An 18525-nucleotide genomic window follows, 5' to 3' on the forward strand; every position below is an offset into this window, starting at 1 on the left:
TATTGTTTTGCCTTTTCTCGAATGTCATGTAGGAGGAAGCATACGGCATGTGGCCTTTTCAGATTGGCTTCTTGCACTTAGCAATAAGCACTTAAATTCCTCCATGTCTTTTCATGGCTTGATACTCATTCTCTTTAGTACTGAATACTATCCCATTGTCTGGATGTACCAGTTTATTTATTCAGTCACTCGTTGCCTCCAAATTTTGGCAATTATGAATACAGCTGTTATACACATCTGTGTGTGGATTTTGGGGTAGACATAGTTTTCAGCTCATCTGGGTTAGTACTATGGAGTATGATTGCTGGATTTATGATAGGAGTATGTTTAGTTTTGTAAGAAATTGCCAAACTGCTTCCCAAGGTGGTTGTACCATTTTATAGCGGGACAAGAGTTCCTGTTGCTCCACATCCTCAGCAGCTGGTGCTGTCAGTGTTCTGGATTGGGGCCATTCTAATAGTTATGTAGTGATATTTCATTGCTGTTTTAGTTTGCCCTTCTCTGATGACATAGGATGTAGGGCATCTTGTAGTTTGCATATTCGCCATCTTCATCTCTTCTTCAGTGAGATGTGTGTTGAGGTGTTCGGCGCATTTTTTAGTCAGGTTGTAGGTTTTCTTGATGCTGAGCTTTAAGAGGTTTTTGTATATCTTGGATAACACTCCTTTGTCATATATGTCTTTTGCAAATATTTTCTCCCCGTCTGTGGCTTGCGTTCTCATTCTCTTGAAAGTGTCTTTTTTCCAGAGCATAACTTTTTATTTTTAATGAAGTCCAGCTTATCTATTATTTCTTTCATGGGTCATGCCTTTGGTGATATATCTAAAAAGTCAATGCCAAACCCAAAGTTATCTAGATGTTCTTCTATGTTATTTTTTTTTTTTTTAGGATTTTATTTATTTATTCGAGAGAGACAGAGATAGTGACAGAGTGCACAAGCAGGGAGGAGAGGAAGAAGCAGGCTCCCCACTGAGCAAGGAACCCAATGCAGGACTCAATCCCAGGACCCGAGCCAAAGGAAGACACCTAACTCACTGAGCCACCCAGGCGCCCTATCTTCTAAGAGTTGTATAGATTTGCATTTCACATTTCGATCTATCATCTATTTTGAGTTAATTTCTGTGACAGATACAAGATCTCTGTCTAGTTTCTTTTCTTTATATGATTGTCTAGTTGTTCTGGCACCATCTGTTGAAAAGAATGTCTCTGGGGCACCTGTGAGGGACCACATCAGAGAACAGAAGCAAGGTTTCGGCACATGCATAGTCGGGTTCTCCTAGCAACCTCTGGCATAAGATGGCACTGGGAGACTCTTAAAAAAGAGAGAGAGAGAGAGAGACTATCTTTGCTCCATTATATTACATTTGCTTCTTTCTCAAACATCAGTTGACTATATTTATGTGTATCTATTTCTGGGCTCTTTACCTGTTCTGTTGATCTATTTGTCTATTCTTCACCAACATCATGTTGTCTTGCTAATGCTAGCTTTATAGCAAGTCTTGAAGTCAGGTGGTATCAGTCCTCTGACTTTCTTCTTCTCCATCAATATTGTGTTGACTTTCTGGTCTTTTGCCTCTTCATATAAGCGTTGGAATTGGTACTTTTGTTCCCTAAGTTGTATTTTATGTTTCTTCATTCACTATCAATACCAAAACACAAAATAAACGGTATGGTTCAAATGGAGCCCAATAAATTAGAATCCAGATAGAGTTGTACATGATTAACAACTGTGAATTCATACACGCTTTTTATAGACTTTCCTAAATAGAGAAAGTGCAGAGCCTTTTAATAACTAGTTCATCAATACTCTCCTTTTATGTTTCGCCTTATCCACTTTCCTTCCATAATCATTATAAACTGCTTCACAAATTCTTAAGCATTTTATTCCAAAGAGTAACAAGGTGAAACAAACTTCTGACCACTGATAAAGTTAATGGTATACTTTCTTTCGATTACTGTGCTTTAGCTATTTTTAACAAGACTTATTTTGAATTCTCCAGGAGGAATTTACCTTGCTACTTTACTGCTTACATATCTACACTCTCCCCCTCAAGTGACAAGTGATTGAATTCTAAAAACCGTGACCTAGGATATAAAAAGTAGCTCTAGAGTTAGTTGCCTTTCACTTCCAAATACATTGGAAATTTGTACATGTGGTATATGTGAAAAGTAATTTCGTTTATGGAATTAATGAAACGAACACATTAATGCATGTAATGTAGCATTTCCACGTAATGTTTGCACTCTGCAAAGCTACTGAAACTCTGAAAGAAAATAAGGAAGTATGAATGCTGATGAGACAGAGATTCACATGATATGAAAACAAGAGCAAACTCCCCAAAGATCTGTTCTTTAAGTATCTGTTTTACATCTCTCTGAAACACTGTGGTTAATAAAATTCAGGAAAATAGTTTAGAGATTTTCATAGCCTCTGTTGATTATTGGAGGTTGTTGTCTCTAATAAAAGGTTTGAGCACCTAGTACACATAGTTTAGTGTGCATATAATCACTGTGTTAAAATGTGAAGGGCCTTCCAAGTACTGCAATTACAGGTAGAAAGTTTAAGTGATTTGCAAAGCAAAAGGTTCTTGAACACAGTGAGAATCATTTAGATAGTTTTCATATTGCCAAGCTTCATGATTTAAACTTTTTTCCTTTCTGAAAATTGTGATGGCTTACTAACTTTAAACATCTATTTAAGTGTAGGATTTTTTTTAAAGCTCTAAAAATATAGCCATCAGTAGCAAAATTAAAAAGTCTTAGATTATGTTTTAATGAATGGTCATTCTTCCCAAGCCATATTAAATAAAATAGGAGGAAAAAATATAGGTAGATTCTAATTTTAAAACAGTATTACAAAATAGTGAAAGGGTAACCTAATGGGGACAAATAAAAGATATATTTACAAACTTAAGAGACTACGTGAATGTATTAATGTGGTTTGGGGTTGCAAACTTTTCATTGGTATTTCTTCAGAAGCTACACATGATTACATATTTTAATTATTTTGTAATTTTCATAAGACTTTAAGAATGAAGAGGGGAGTTTGAAACTTTACACTGACTGTTTAAACTTTAAAACTGACTACAAGATATAAAAAAAATCAAAGTTCTTTTTACACTTATAATAAAATTATCAACGGACAACCTACAATATCCTGAAGCAAACATCTAACCCAATGGCATAGTTTAAGATACAATTTTAAATTATAAGACATATCAAAATATTTTTTTAGAATTTTATTTATTTATTATTTTAGAGAGAGAGAGAAGGTGAATGCACGTGGGGGGGGTGAACAGAGGCAGAAGGAGAGAGAGAATCTCAAGTGGATTCTGCGCTGAGCATTGAGCCCGATATGGTGCCCAATCTCACAACCCTGAGATCATGACCTGAGCCGAAACCAAGAGTTGGATGCTTAACCAACTGAGCCACCCAGGCGCCCCTCAAAATATAGTTTTATAAAATCTTTAGTCTTAGCTGAAAAAACCCCATTTTTATAATTACTATGATTTGATTCATAATAGCCAAGTGTTGTTTTATTGACTGGAATGGTTATACTTGATTTTCTTATTTTTTAACATGGTGAGAAAAAAATCAACATGCAAAAAGTAGATCCTCAGTTCCACTACTAAGTGATAGATAATTTCTTAAGAATTCTTCAAGGGAAGTGATTAGATAGATAAATAAATGTATTTTAAAATGACGTTTTATATGCATAAACATGTTATACATAAATTGCTGTTTCTTCATTAGAATCATATGTAGTCTTCTGCCTCTTGGTGGTTTTTTTTTTTTATGTTGGTACTTTAGGAAGTTTGCTCTTTTAGTTCTCATCTCTATTATATCTTAATTCTTTTACCTGTATTCAGATGTTTATATTTAAGAGCATAATTGATTTAAACTTTAGATTTGCTTGCAATTATTCTAGAAAATACATTCAAACACTTGACATTTGAATCCTTTGCCCCCTGATGATTATTATGAAGCATTAAAATATTTAAGCCAAAAATTAAATATTCAAGTCTTAATTATTTTATAAATTTATATGATCCATTAGTTTTATTATTTTAATTCTACTATAATTAAAGTAATGTATCTGTCCTATTTTGTCATTGCACCCTAATTGTTTTAATATCAATATTCATACAATAGGAACTATACTCTCGTTAAATTGATAAACACTTTGTATTAATCAAGATTAACACTTAGATTAAGGATTCGCTGGTCATTATTGAGATTAATAAAAGTACGTAATGCTCTATGTGTTAGCAATTCTAAAGTTATCCAACAATTCTGTAAAACAACATCTTCACCAAAATGATTTTTAAGAGAAAGATACATTCAGTTCATGTAGATTTTTTAAATTTTTTTATGAGTTCTACTTATGACTTTTGTTCTTTATCTTTTAGTGGGGAATACATATGCTATCCTTATATTTGACAAATCTTCCGAATGTTTCTTACTTAAAGGATAATTTAACAACTACAAAAGAAATGTACAAGTGTGAGGTAAAATGACTACATGACTGCTTTAAATTTGCTTGGAATTAAGAATTTTCATTGGAAATGGTCTATAACAGTGTTTCTCAAATTGGAGTTCACAGATCTATTTTGCAGGTTCTGAGAAAATGTTCTTAATCTCTTTAAAACTTGTCTCTACATTGATCCAAACTGAGAACACTGGCTTAGAGAATTTTTAAGAATTTTTTAGGAATTTGATATACAAGGTAGGTCAAAATAAAATTTCAGTTCTGTCTATGGATAGACTATTTACATCCTTCAGGCTCAAATTTGTATCCTTTAAAAAGTGGGTATTAACATAAATAATCATTTAGACTCTTTTTGGTGCTGGAGGTTCATTGGTTTTTGTACTTTAATTGTTCTTACTCAAGTGAATATTCAAAGCACCATGATACAGATTTGTACTTAATTTTTACAAACATCCTCAGGATGTCTTAACTTAAACAAAAAGCTTCATTTAAACTTTGATCATCGTGATCATTGAGGTAGCTTACTAAAGTACTCCTGCTTCAAAGTCACTTCTTTTGGAATTTAAATATTCTTTATATTTTTCAAGACCATAATTAAGCTAACACACCCTCATCTGAAAGTTTCCTTTTGCTGGTAAAAGATACACACACATGCACACACACACAAACACGTATACACACATATACACATAGGTAGGTAGGTAGGTAGGTAGGTAGGTAGGTAGGTAGATGATAGGGAAGGTAAAGGTATATATGTTTGTTAGGGAGCCATTTAGCCTATTGAGTTTATTCTTTCTTTAAATTTCTAAAATTACTAAACTTTTAAGAAAGCATAGCTCTTTCTATAAATGCAAATAATGTACAATTATTTCTGGAGTGGTGTTTGTATGTTGTATACAGGAAAAATTAAAGTAATACACAAATGCTGTACATACACACAACATATAACAACATTAAATATAGTATTAATATTTTATATACACTTACAAAGTATGTAATATACAATATAATACACTATTATAAGTAAGCATATAACATATGATACACTAATAGTATACCATGCAAATTGCTTTGCTAGACGTTTTGCCTGTCAAACACAGTACCGATAATACACTGGCTTTGCTTATGATGATGATTCGTGTTGATTCATGTTCAACTTGTCATCACTTAGATTTTCGAAAATTCATTTGGTTTTGCCATTGTTTAATATATAGCAGGAGTTTCCCACTTTCTATTTATTTTGTTGGTATTTATTGTGTTATCTTCAATTTATTCTTAGTAATTTCATCTTGTGTTGGGAGGATAAGTATTCTTTTCCATTGTTACTGTAAGTGACTAAAAAACTTTTGAATTATTTCCTCTTACTCAGAATATAAGATGATATTCTAATTAATTTGCATATTTCATGAACAATATACTTATTTCTTCATTTTTGTCATTAAATAAAATTATGTTTAACAATGGAATATCACTTAATATACCCTCTTAAGTTTCGCAGGCTTTTGCTGGATCAGTGAGGCTTTTCTTTTGGGATAGGCTTTTCTTTTGGCACGCAACCCCTTAAACTAGCAGGTTGTGAGTACTTCATTCACAATTTAATAATCAAGGCTATAATTTCTAGCTTGTAGATTTAAATGTAGGAAGGAATAACAAGCCTTGCAGAAATCAAATCAAGTGACATCTCTAGTTCACCTCTTATCTGTGTGGTTGTCATTCTGTTCTAAATATTTCATTAGTCGAGTATATCTATCTTTTTATTTACTTATTTTTATTTATTTTAGAGAGAGAAAGAGTGCTAATGCAGGGAGGGCTAGATGGGGAGGGGCAGAGGGGGACAGAGAGAGACAGGCAGGCTCTGTGCTCACAGTGTGTGGATCCCAACCTGGGGGCTGGATCCCAGGACCCTGAAATCTTGATGTGAGCTGAAATCAAGAGTCAGATGCTAACCAACTGAGCAGGCCAGGCATCTCAAAGTATATCTTTCTATTAAAACAAAAGCACACATTAGTTGCTTTGTTAAATGTATGATTTTTTTGCCTTGATTTTTTTTATTTGAATATAGTTGATACACAGTTACATTAGTTTCCATGTACAACATAGCAATTCTACTTCTCTGTAGTTATGCAATGCTCACCAGAAATGTAGCTCCCACCTGTCACCACACAACACTATTACAGTATCATTCACTATGCTGTGCCATTTGTTCCTGTGGCTTATTCATTCCATAATGGGATGCCTGTATTTGCCACTCCCCTTCACCCATTCTGTCCATCCACCCACTCCCTTCCTCTCTGGCAGCCATGAGTTTGTTCTTTCTGTTTATAGGTCTGATTCTACTTTTTGTTTGTTCATTCATTGTTTTTCTTAGATGTTTTTCTTAGATGTTGCATATAAGTGAAATCATATGATGTTTATCTTTGCTAGTCTGGCTTATTTCATTTAGCATAATACTCTCCAGGTCCATCCATGTTGTTGCAAACGGCACAATCTCATCCTTTTCATGTCTGCGTAGTATTCCATTGTATATATAACAATGTATGATTTTTAATATGGTTCTTAACAAATAAACAGATTGTGTCTTCACACATCTTTGAGCATCAACTTTTTTTTTCCAGTTTTAAGACTAACACAAAATTACCATTTCTTGGATGTTAGTTACTGCACTCATCTTTCAGATATGAAAATCTTTCAATTTTAAATGAGTGTGAGGATAAAAGGCTATATAAAATTAAGGTAACCCTCTGCAGGTTAAATTCTTGTGAATTGCATGAGCTTGCAGAATTTGAATTAGACCAGGCTCCCAATAGAGCCTTCAATAAAAGTAGAGACTAAAATAGACCTTTGGTTCATCATTGTTATTCAAATGGATTGTTTTGGAATATTGGACCAAGTCAAAGTCACACAAGGAAAAGTAATTAAAAAATACAACTTTGAAGATCATGACATTCACTCCAAATTCTTTCTACAAACGGCTTACTTGTTTTAAATTTAGTCTTATGCCAAAAACATTTCCAAATTGTTTCTGTTTTGACCAATGAGCAACACAGCTGTAATATTTCTTTAAAAAAACACGCATCTTTCTTTAATGTTTTTGGGTAGCTAGACTACTGCATTTAGGTATTTTAAACTTCATGATATTTCCATGATGGAGTATTTCTTCCCTTGCTGGGGATGCTGATATTTACCTTCTGGTGCTGCAGTGTTTCCTGAAATCATAATCCAGTTACCCTTGTGTCACAGTATTATTTCCTAGCAGCTCCTGTCATTTATATTTCATTGTGGAATGTGAACATATAAAGGGCAAATATCTGAGAAATCATTCACAGGTGTATGGCTCAAAAAAGAAGCTATTGGAAGCACAGCTGATAGGCGGCTGCCCTTGGTCAACCTACTTCCCAATTCTTGGTTCTTTCTCACTGAGACTAATAAGTTCTGCAAAGTATCTAGAATGGCTTTTGACCAGTGGGGAAGCCTTCATGGCAATCAGTGACAGTGACATATCCTAATTTTTTTTTCTGTTGGTATGCATTTTGTTCTTTTCTCCTTCTGAATCAATTTTATTCGTTTTTCAAGTCTCAGTTTAAAGGTAAGTTCCAGTTGGACACAATTCCTCACTCCTGTCCCTTTCTCAGAGATTGACATGGGTATCTTTTCTCTATTCTCTTTATAAAGGATTTAGGTCTCTAATAGAACAGTAATCAGAAAGTATTATTACTGTTCATTTGGTTCTCTATGTTGTCAATCTCATAAGTGCAAAGACTGATTTATCTATCTCTTTGTAAAACTAAGGAAAAGGATGAAAGGCCTGTATTCATTATGGTGGAGGCTGGGGCACAGGTGCAAAGATATAGAGAATGGAGTCATGAAAAAGGGCAAAGTTGTATTGAAGAAAGACTTCGAAGTCTGATTCAGGGTTAGTTCTTTAGAGCAATCAAAGAAGCAGGGCAGCAAGCTGGACAGAGGAAACAATTTTTTTTATCAGTCTGGGTACCACTGGAAATCCTTTTTACCATTTAGCTTATGTGGAAACAGAGGATAACCATGCCAATAAGGAAGGCTTGAATCTCAATAGAGATATCTTACCTTCCCAGCAACTTAATTAATCAGCTGGTATAGATCAAGAACCAACTTGCACCCAGTACCCACAGAATTGTAAATCAATGCTTACTAGATTGTACCTGCCTAAGGTATTGTTAGAATGAAAATGTAAGACTAAGTTCTGATTTAAAAATAAATGAACCATAATAATGAAGTGAGACACTTGGGAACATCCAGAATGAACATCTATAAATTCATCCTGGCCACCTGAGAAAGTTGCCTTAGTTCCATAATTTGGTAACTTAGTAACTTACAGTTATTTCCTATCTTGAGCATTATCTTTCAAAATCTGTATAAATACATGTATATGATTTTTTAAAATGTTAATTTATTATAGTGTTTCCTAGAGGAAAAATGGCTATTTTAAATGCTTTAGCCAAGGAAATAAATTGATTTTCATCATTTTTTTGATTCCAAGACTGAAATTTAGTATTCAGAACAAATGTTTATACTGCTATATTTAAGAGCTACGGGAAAAATTCATAAATTTCACAAGTTATATTCATTACATGCTTTTGGCTGTTTATTGCCTTTCTACTTTCAAGACCCAATCCTGTAACAAGTGGTAGAAAGTATATAAATAACCTTAGAAATTCCCTTGTTTCTCTGACCTCTCAGGAAAAAAAAAAAAAAAAAAGAGGAACACTGATCAATATGCAAACTATGTATTGAATTAATCTGCATAAAGCTATTCTAATATAAGTTCAGGTGACTGGGAATTTATTACATTTGGAGATTTTTTATATACACTAAAATAATTCTGAATTTAAAATAAAAAGCAAATATATAATAATGAAATTTTAAGCAGTAAGCATGACTAGATACTGAGTTTGCCAAGAAAGGTTATTGAATCAACTACTCCATAAAGCTTTAAAAAAATTTTGTCGTTTCTTACTTCCATAGAATAACTTAGATGTGGTTTAGCTTGAAGAGAATACTTTCGATTGGGTGTTTCCATAGGATTGATCATAGTCAATCAACTAACTCTGTCTCCTAATATGGTTGCTTAGATGATCGCAGTCTCAGGCTACAATTTCCAAATTATGGCTTAGATATCTGAAATGCCAGCTGGTACCAAGATACCAGTAATATATGAGAAGAGCATAAGGCAAAAGACTTGGGACTTGGATACTAGAATTTTCATGTAGGAAATAAGTTATTGACAGAGTCTGTCACATATTTCAAAGGCCCATGTGACAGCATACCGTGATCCCTTCTGGCAAGAGATCAAGGAGAAGGTCATCTCTCCTTTTTCTCTCTTCTCAACAGCCTTACCCCAAATCATTTAAAAATCTGGGGAGTGAGTAAGCATACTGTACCAGAATAAGGGCTTTGACTATATAAAATATTTTAAAAGTCCTTTTAACAATTCCTTTTAGTTATGGGTTATATAAAAACCAAAAGTTGGAAAGCATGTTGGAGCAGGCTAGAAATTCTATTTTCTACAGGTTCACAGTTGGAGCCATATACCTGGGATTGACTTCTCGTAAATAAGACATTTACATTTTCACAATCCATAGATGAAATAAGCCAAGGAAAACATTCAGAGAGACAAGAGAAAGAGCAAAATTATAGACCCCTAGTAAAAACCAGTATTCAGTGGTAGGAAGGGAAACCACACTGCAGCTGTCAGTCTGATAATTCTACCAGCTTGCCCTCACCAACGCACATCCCAAACAGCCAAGGGCTATTCTCTGTCCCCCACTAATATGCTGAATGATGTTCCTTTTATGCATTAATAAATGAATGTGCTCTACCTTCAAGATAGGGCTTGTGGTTCAATATGATTTTCTGAAGACTATATTTCAACACAATATATTTGTTGACATATGTGGGAAATAGTGTTCAATAGTTTGAGAACCAATCAAATCACATTATATAAGTTGTAAATTCTTACGCTTCTTTTCAGTGTTCATTGTCACACTTATTTCCTCCAATTGGGGGAGACTGGTGCTGTCACTTCAGGGGTCTAAATGAAAGTAAAATCCTGAAGTATTTTCTCAGTTCTTGAGAGAAGATCATTTCTACCATATCTTAAGAACTTCAGCCTTCTGTATGTTGTACACCTAAAACAAATATAGTATTGTATATTAACTATACTGAAATTAAAATTAAAAACTTACTAAAAAAAAAAAAGAAGTCAAACAACAACAACAATAAGAAAACTTTAGTGTTCTAATGCACCATTGTTACTCCTTGTCAGTACCTTAGAGTCCCGCCTAGATAGTAGAATTTTTAAATGTGCCATGAAGGCTTTCTCATTCCTTAAAAGACCTTACTTCTATATAGTTTGAACAATTTTAGTTTTGATAAGACATAACCACCTAAATTTCAGGAGAGAGGATAAAGTAACTGAAACAGTAAGGTATATAAAACTGAGAGCTAATTCTTACCGAATGGCAAATAATTTGTTGGGAATAAAGGAAGTAATTAATCATAAAGGCCCAATGAATAGACTTGGGAAATTGGGGGAATAAGAAGTGGAAAAGATGTGGGTGCAGCAGTCCTGGTGATTTCTGTCCTCCTGTTGCTCCTTACTCTGCATCTTTATCCAGCTGGATCATGAAGTTGGGCATTGCAATTAAGGTCAGCACCAAAAACTTGCCAGTGACAAGTCACTGCTCTGTTAGTGGGTAAATGCCTGCTGCTTTCTTGTTTTCACGTGAGTTTGTACCAGACCTCATTACCTCAGCAATGGGATTACTTAGCTCTATTTACTGATTAAGTTTTTCTGGACAGAATATCAGTCAAATGCTTTTTATGAAGAACTCATTTACAGTCACTTGATTCTATCCTGCCTCCTCTTTTGTCCCCCAAACCGTCATCCAATGACCATGTTGGTTGTCAAACAGAATGCGTTACAGAGAGAGAATGGGCTGGCGGTTGCTACCTCATCATTAATTTCTTTCCAAGAATAAATTGGTTTTCTTTCAGGCAGTATACATTTTCATTGTCAACACCAAATTGTTGTCATAATAAAAGTATGGTTCATGTTGCTTGTCCCATTCTCTCATCCCTCATTTGAAACACACTCATGAAGGAAATATTGCCCTTTGATGTCACTCTAGGGATAGTAAAAGCAGTAGAAGCATCCAATTGTCCTTCTGTATAAAATAACATCATAAAGTGATAGTATAATAAAGGAATTAGGAATTCTTGGGTGCTTGGATGATATAGATTCTGTTGAATGAATTACATAGATTGAGTTTCCTTGGCCTTTGTAACATTTCAGAGAAATTTGCCAAAATTAATTAAGCTGCAGTACCAAATAACTGAGTTCAGATTTAGAACTTCCTTGTTTCAGATATCCAATGATATTTGTGCCAGTTAAAAACTTGGACAAAATTAAATAGCTAAAACAATCATGTGATATCCAGATATTCTTTCCATAATCTAAAATACAAGGGATTCTATATTACACTGTTTTTGATAACTCGGTTTAATAGCAACTCCTTTTTTTCTTTTCCTTTCGCCCAGTGGCTCTTACTTAAAGTAAAATTATTACCTGCAGCTAAAGTTATGACTTTACGTTTTATCCCATTTATCTTATTCTTCTCAATAGAACTCTGTAAACTTCCTGCAGAAATTATTTTATAGCCATGTATAAATTTTTACAATGTGACAAGCTGATCTTACATTAAAATATATTTTTTTCAGTAGTGCTTGAGAAAATTGTACAGTCTTCTAAATGTTAGTATCATTTTAAAACAATAAAAATTAAAGAAACAATGTTGGGGTAGGTTGTAGGCATCTTCCTAAAACTCTTTGTTTTTGCTTAATAGTCATCATTAAAAAAAAAAATAAAAGAACTTGATACTTTGTAGAATCCGTATGTGTTGTAATCAATCCATCAGCAGATTCCCATTAATAAAAGTCACTACTAGAAAGAATCAGTGCTGCTAAACACATTTTGTAGTTTCTTCAGCTGGCAAAATTTTCTCTGTTTCTTTTTTCTCTAGACCAGATGCCTACAACAAAATTGCTGTCAGTTTCAAAATTAGTAAGCTGATTATTTTACAGAAAATAATTAACACAGAATATGTTTCATACAAATATTGTAGTAATACACATGGCACTCCTATTAGACAGAATAAAAACCAAATACAGAATTTTTCATTAAAAAAGTTTTTATTGAAGCAGCAAAGTACTTTAAATCACATAATTCCACATTTGGCAAAAATGAATAAGTGTGTTTCTGCACATTCACTTCTCTGGCAACATTTATAGAGTTCATCCTGTGCCAGGGGCTGGGCTAGGTCTGGGGCTGTGAAGAAGACAACAAAGCAGGGGCTTCCTTAAGGGGTGGAAATGCCACCTCTGTAGTCCAGAGGTCCACCTTTATGTAAGGAAGGGCAAGGTAATTGGGGATGTTAGCCCAGGGAATTTGGCAAATGCTTGGAATACCTGCAATGGGATATGTGAGTGAGGTCAGTGAGTAGAGATACACAAAAGAGTTTCCAAGCAGGATTAAAGGTCGACTGAGAGTATAAATCAAGAATTCACAGTACTGCCTATTTTTAAGGTGTATCAGCATTATCTACCAAAAAACAGTCCTTTTTTGAAAGACCTAAATATAATGACTCCAATACCTATGACTTGATTAAGAAAAAAAAATGTTAATCAGAGTCTGGTTTACAAAAAGCTTCAGGATCAGAACAATGCTTCTACATGCCAAAATTTATTCTAGAAAAGGATGGAAGTTGATAAAAGGAAACAGTTATACAGCTACTGAAATGAGTAACCTGTTTAGAAATAATTCAGAGTGACAGAACAAAATTATGTTCAAATAGATTTATGAATCTCTCTTCTTTCTCCACCATGTATATGGTGGATTTGACGTTTCCCTTAATCCATTTTTCTCATTTAACTTGGTGTGCACAGGAAGTAGGTCCTTGGATTTCTCACAGTGTGTGAGACACTGAATATGACAATGAAGAGGCATATTGTGATGGCAAATAGATTATGTGGAGGGCAGGGATTTACTGGAGAATAGAACAAGAAGCAGCAATTGTGAAAGAAAAAGGTGACGCACTGGAGAATCGATCTTCATTTTGTTTTATTTTTTGGATCTATGTAATAGGAAAACTTTGGAGATTGGTTTTCTTATATCCTTAAGTAACCCAGCAGAAGAATGTTACAAGAGCAAATGAGGCTGATCCACCGCAAAGAGACCCAAAGACAGATAAACTATTCAATAGGATAGTGCCCTGACTGGTCAGGAGCTGATGGAAGCATGACGTTTCCTCTGTGGTAGTTACAGTGTTATGAAATAACTTTGCATTGCCCAAGCATTGTGACTCATGATGAAATGAACTGCTTGGGGAATTTGACATCCCTCCTCAATGTTCTGGACCTTTTAACACTTAGGTTTGATTGGGGACTTTCTAACCAAACTGATTTGATGATGATGTTACGAAACATCTCCATAACGTGTGCTTTATTCCATTACAGTAACACACTGAAACATGTTTTGTAGTTTCTTTGAAAATCCCCTGTCTTTTACCCTAAAGGAAACTCTGTATTTGCCATATATTTATATATTTTCACCAAACAGTTGTACCTTCTGCTTTGGATTTCTTTAGAAATAACACTATGATCCTCCCTAAAATAAGTAGAAAATATTTGAAAATGTTGGGAAAAAGTATGAGGAAATTCATAACTGCTTAGAAAAACCTAAAGCCATTTGAAAATCATTGAAAATTCTTATTTCATGCATCAGACAATTTTTCTGTGTGTCACTAATAAAACCATAATAACATAAAAGTAAAGGACTAGGAATATTTAAAAACAAATTTTAGGTGTAGTGAAAATATTTAAATGGTATGATTATCATAAAAAATATATAAATATATTCCATTGTGTATATATAGATATATACCACATCTTCTTTATCCATTCATTAGTTCATGGACAGGGAGGTGAGTGGGGGAGGGGCAAATAGGTAATGGGGATTAAGAGAGGGTGCTTGCGATGAGCACCAGGTGTTGCATGGAAGTGTTGAATCACTAAGTTGTACACCTGAAACTAATATTACACTATATGTTAACTAGCTGGAATTTAAATAAAAGCTTGGAGAAAAAAAAGTATGTAAATATATTATCCATAGCTAATTAATATGTATTGATTTAGTGATCCTTTGATATAAACTAGTTAAACCTTTCCTTTTACAGAGCAGGTATTAACACCCAGAGTCCCATCTAATGAGATACTCAGTGGCAGAGACGGAATCACTGATTCTAGGAGCAGCTCACTTTCCACCAATATCTCCATAAAAGAGTGTAGCTTTATATGATTATGACCGTTTTTGTGCCATTTTGTAATTCCTTTTTGATGTATTATTTCCAATATAATAATACCTATTAATTTATATAGCCTTGTACTCTTTGCCAAAGTTATATTCAGAAAGTGAATGCATTCCTATTTATATAACTTATCACAGATCTTGAGCTGTTTCTGGCTTGTGTTTCCTGGCCAGAGATAAAAAGATTATTTTTCATAAACAAGAAGAGGAAACACCTAAATAAACTGTCTATCTAGCTAAGGATTTATATTGCAACTTCAAACACAAGTTTTAAGTAATTCTAAAATAGAATCCCATTTTTTTTTTTCAACTCAAAAAGAGATAACATGAATCCTATAGCTGAGCTCTGAGCATTTCATTATATTTAAGTTCATTTATCTGCTTAGGCTTTCAGCTGACATCTGCAGAGCAAAATCAAATCTCTTCTAGAAAATTGATTGATCGTGTGCCATATTATTTGTGAAGCTCATGCCATCTAAATTTGAATTATCTTATTTTAAATAAAATTTGAAACACATTAAAGAACTTTAAAATATGTATTTGGCTAGAGAACAAGTGAAATCTGTATCAAAACTAAGTATCAATTCTTGCAAATTTTAAGTTGGTGAAAGTTTAGAGGACTATATAATATGTTTTTAGAGAAAGCTTTGTCAAGATGGTTTAAATAATTTTTCTGGGAAGTTCAGTGTGGACAACACCGTGTTAGGATCAGAGCGTTGCTGTTTCACGATTTGCTGAAATTACCTAGTGATAATCTTTTCTATTGTGCATATTTATTATCCTATACAAAGTAAATATGCATAAAGATATACCTGAGAAAAGTGCCAGAGAATATATTCTAAGTAACTACAATGTTGACGATTTATACTTGAGTCTCTGGACTCAAATTTTTCATATTAAGCCTTTATTTTAAGTTTACATTAAACAAATTGCCTTCTAGATACATAACCAGTGACTTGTAGTACTTTGACTTTAATTCAATGTTTAATTTAATGGATTCTTTTTCTCTGGTGCTCCCTGTTACTAACTCCCTCAGTCACTAATGTTTGGACTGGAGTGAGAAAAGTCTAACTTAGATATCACTTCAGGACAACACAGATTTTTAAAATAATGTTTTGTAGTGTTCATTTGGCACTTATTTGTTAGCAGCAGTATCTGTAATATAACCTTGGTCTTTATTAAAATCCCTAATTTCTTTCACTTCTCTTGTAGAAACACCCTATTGTTATTTCTGTTCCTCTTCCTGATTATAGAATGCGGGTAGCAAACTGATGACTAACAATTTGATGACTAACAAAATAAATTTTGATTTCCAGTCTACTGACCTGTGTGTAACAACACAGACACTTAAAAATGAAATTTGTTGCCAACATTTAATAACCATTAGCTTTCACACAAAAATTTCATTTTTTTTTTTTTTGGTTCTTTAAAAAATAAGAAGATCTGACAGCCTTTATTCATGCTAGCTATGAGCCACAGCTCAGTTGTTCTGTGTGCAATAGTCTGGGCATTGTTAGCCAGTTCTTCAGAAGCTACATAACCCTTGGTCTTGTCTGTTCTGACAGTCAGCCTGATTCACTCATCCTGGTTCTGCTTTTTCCAGCTCTTGACCATTAGTTTCATTATTCTACATTTTGGGAGGAGAATGAGGTATAAACATGGATGGTAATTGATTCAGACAGTCTTAGAACTGGAGAAGACTTTGCATGTCTTTGAATAAAAAAATCTCATTAAACATAATGACACTAAAGCATATTTGGGCAGGTTTAAGTGATGTCCGCAGACTCTAAGCAACTTGGCCTCAACCATACATCGTTTGACACCAAATGTCCTGCTCTTTTCAGTAGTTTAAGAAATTGATTGTGAAATAGTTGTAGAAAATTACACAGTATTTCACCGACAGATTCATTTCAAGCAGTGTGGCTAATAACTGTTTAAGAATCGGCTCTCAGGGAAAACAAACAAACCTCGATTATAGCAGTTGCTGATTTCCATAATGTAAATACTGACACCATGTCCAATTTCAAGCTACTGAGGAGATGTCAACCACCTTATAAAATTCAAGAAGATTTAACATAATCTTTGTGAATCAATGGCCTTTGTGAATCAATAAGAGCCAGTTCCAGCCCACCAGACTAAATGTGTGATTCAAGGAGATTCTTAGGTATCTTACAGAGAAATGCAAGCCATTAACATAGAGGATTATTAAATAAGATCTTTTCTATTACACTGGTAACTCTATCAGAAATGTCTATCTCATTTATTAGAATATTTTCTTTTTATTACATCTTTTCACAGTTTGGATTGGCTAATGAAAATGCACTGACATCAGTGACATATATAAAAGCAAAATCAATAACTTTTATATAATTCATATTTTTCATTTACTGTACTAATCAAAATAAGCATACACTATGGATATTTTATATAATAATCCCTAAAGTGGAGTCTCTGAATGTTACTGACTACAGAAAAATCACTCAAATTCTTTGCCCTGCTATTGAGTTTGGCCTGGCTAAACGCTTTTGAATAGCTTTTGGATTTTATGACGTCTGTCAGAAATAAATATTTACTTTAAATATATTATTATTGACCTATACATTCATCATTTTTCCAAAATATAAGAACTCCTTATCTTATTAAGAATACTTATGGCAAATGTCTTATATTCTGATTTCTCTATTATAAATGCCTAAAACCTTTTTTTCAGGAAAAATGTTTCCATGTTATTCTAGAAACTTGGTAGTTTGCTATTGATTCTTGTAGGTAAGAAACATTATGGAAAATTTTGATCTCCCAACTATTTAACCAAAAAACCAAATGTTGTTAGGAAAAGTGATAGTAACTTACTTATCTGAGAAAGTAAAATATATTAAGTTGTTTCCTATAGTAATAACTAAATATATAGGAAGAAAAAATAATTTTTGGTAAAAGTTTTATACAGAAAACAAGTTTCAATACTTGATAATACATGATTAAAACATTATAATAAATATATATGTATGTATACAAAATATTATAACAAATATATATATATTTGTATATGTGCATGTGTGTCCCAGTTAACGTGCATCCAATTCTACATCTAATTCCAGTACCCTAGTGCAGTATTTTGTTGAAGTAATTATCAATACAGAGTAAGATTCATTTCTAAATAGAAAAAAAAATATGTGTGCAAAGTAGCAGTTCAGGTTTTTAGAAAAAATATTCATTTCACTTGTGATATGTTATTATAACTCTCAGGGATCAATTTCAGACATGTTTTAAGTTAAAAAAACTGAAATACTGTTTTGGCTTCATTCCATAAAAAATAAGTTTCTCAGCAGCAAGAGAATCAGAACCTTTTACAATACTTGAGATCGTACATTGTTCACATTACTCTATTTTCTAGCAGTTTTAATCTTATAATTGAAGACAATGATTTTGTCAAAAAAACTGATTTTATAGAGCTGTTTTGGCAAAATAAAATAGTGGATGTTTCATCTTAAATCTCTTAAACTCCTTCCCATAGTTGAACATGGTTCTACTGCAACCATCACATCTGAAATATTTTACCCGTCTTGCAAGAAGATGGCTTGCCCAGAGCCACAGAATTATTAACTGTTACAGATGGTGAATCTGTGCCATTTGTGTCCAT

General features: G+C 33.4%; 1 protein-coding gene and 1 long non-coding RNA gene across 2 annotated transcripts in view; one reads left to right on the plus strand and one right to left on the minus strand.

Moving 5' to 3' along the window:
* Positions 1–12615, minus strand: part of LOC103672224 — a 49828-nt gene extending 37213 nt beyond the window's left edge. Inside the window, exons 1-2 of the long non-coding RNA XR_571134.2 lie at positions 10485–12615; positions 1426–1639 (exon numbers count right to left, since the gene is read on the minus strand). This is a non-coding gene — a long non-coding RNA (uncharacterized LOC103672224). The remainder of the gene's footprint in view (positions 1–1425; positions 1640–10484) is intronic.
* The window catches only part of ST8SIA4 (ST8 alpha-N-acetyl-neuraminide alpha-2,8-sialyltransferase 4), an 89988-nt gene that overhangs the window by 44010 nt on the left and 27453 nt on the right, over positions 1–18525 (plus strand).

This window comes from Ursus maritimus, unplaced genomic scaffold (genome assembly GCF_017311325.1).
Source record: "Ursus maritimus isolate PB19 unplaced genomic scaffold, ASM1731132v1 scaffold_5, whole genome shotgun sequence".
Lineage (NCBI taxonomy): Eukaryota > Metazoa > Chordata > Mammalia > Carnivora > Ursidae > Ursus > Ursus maritimus.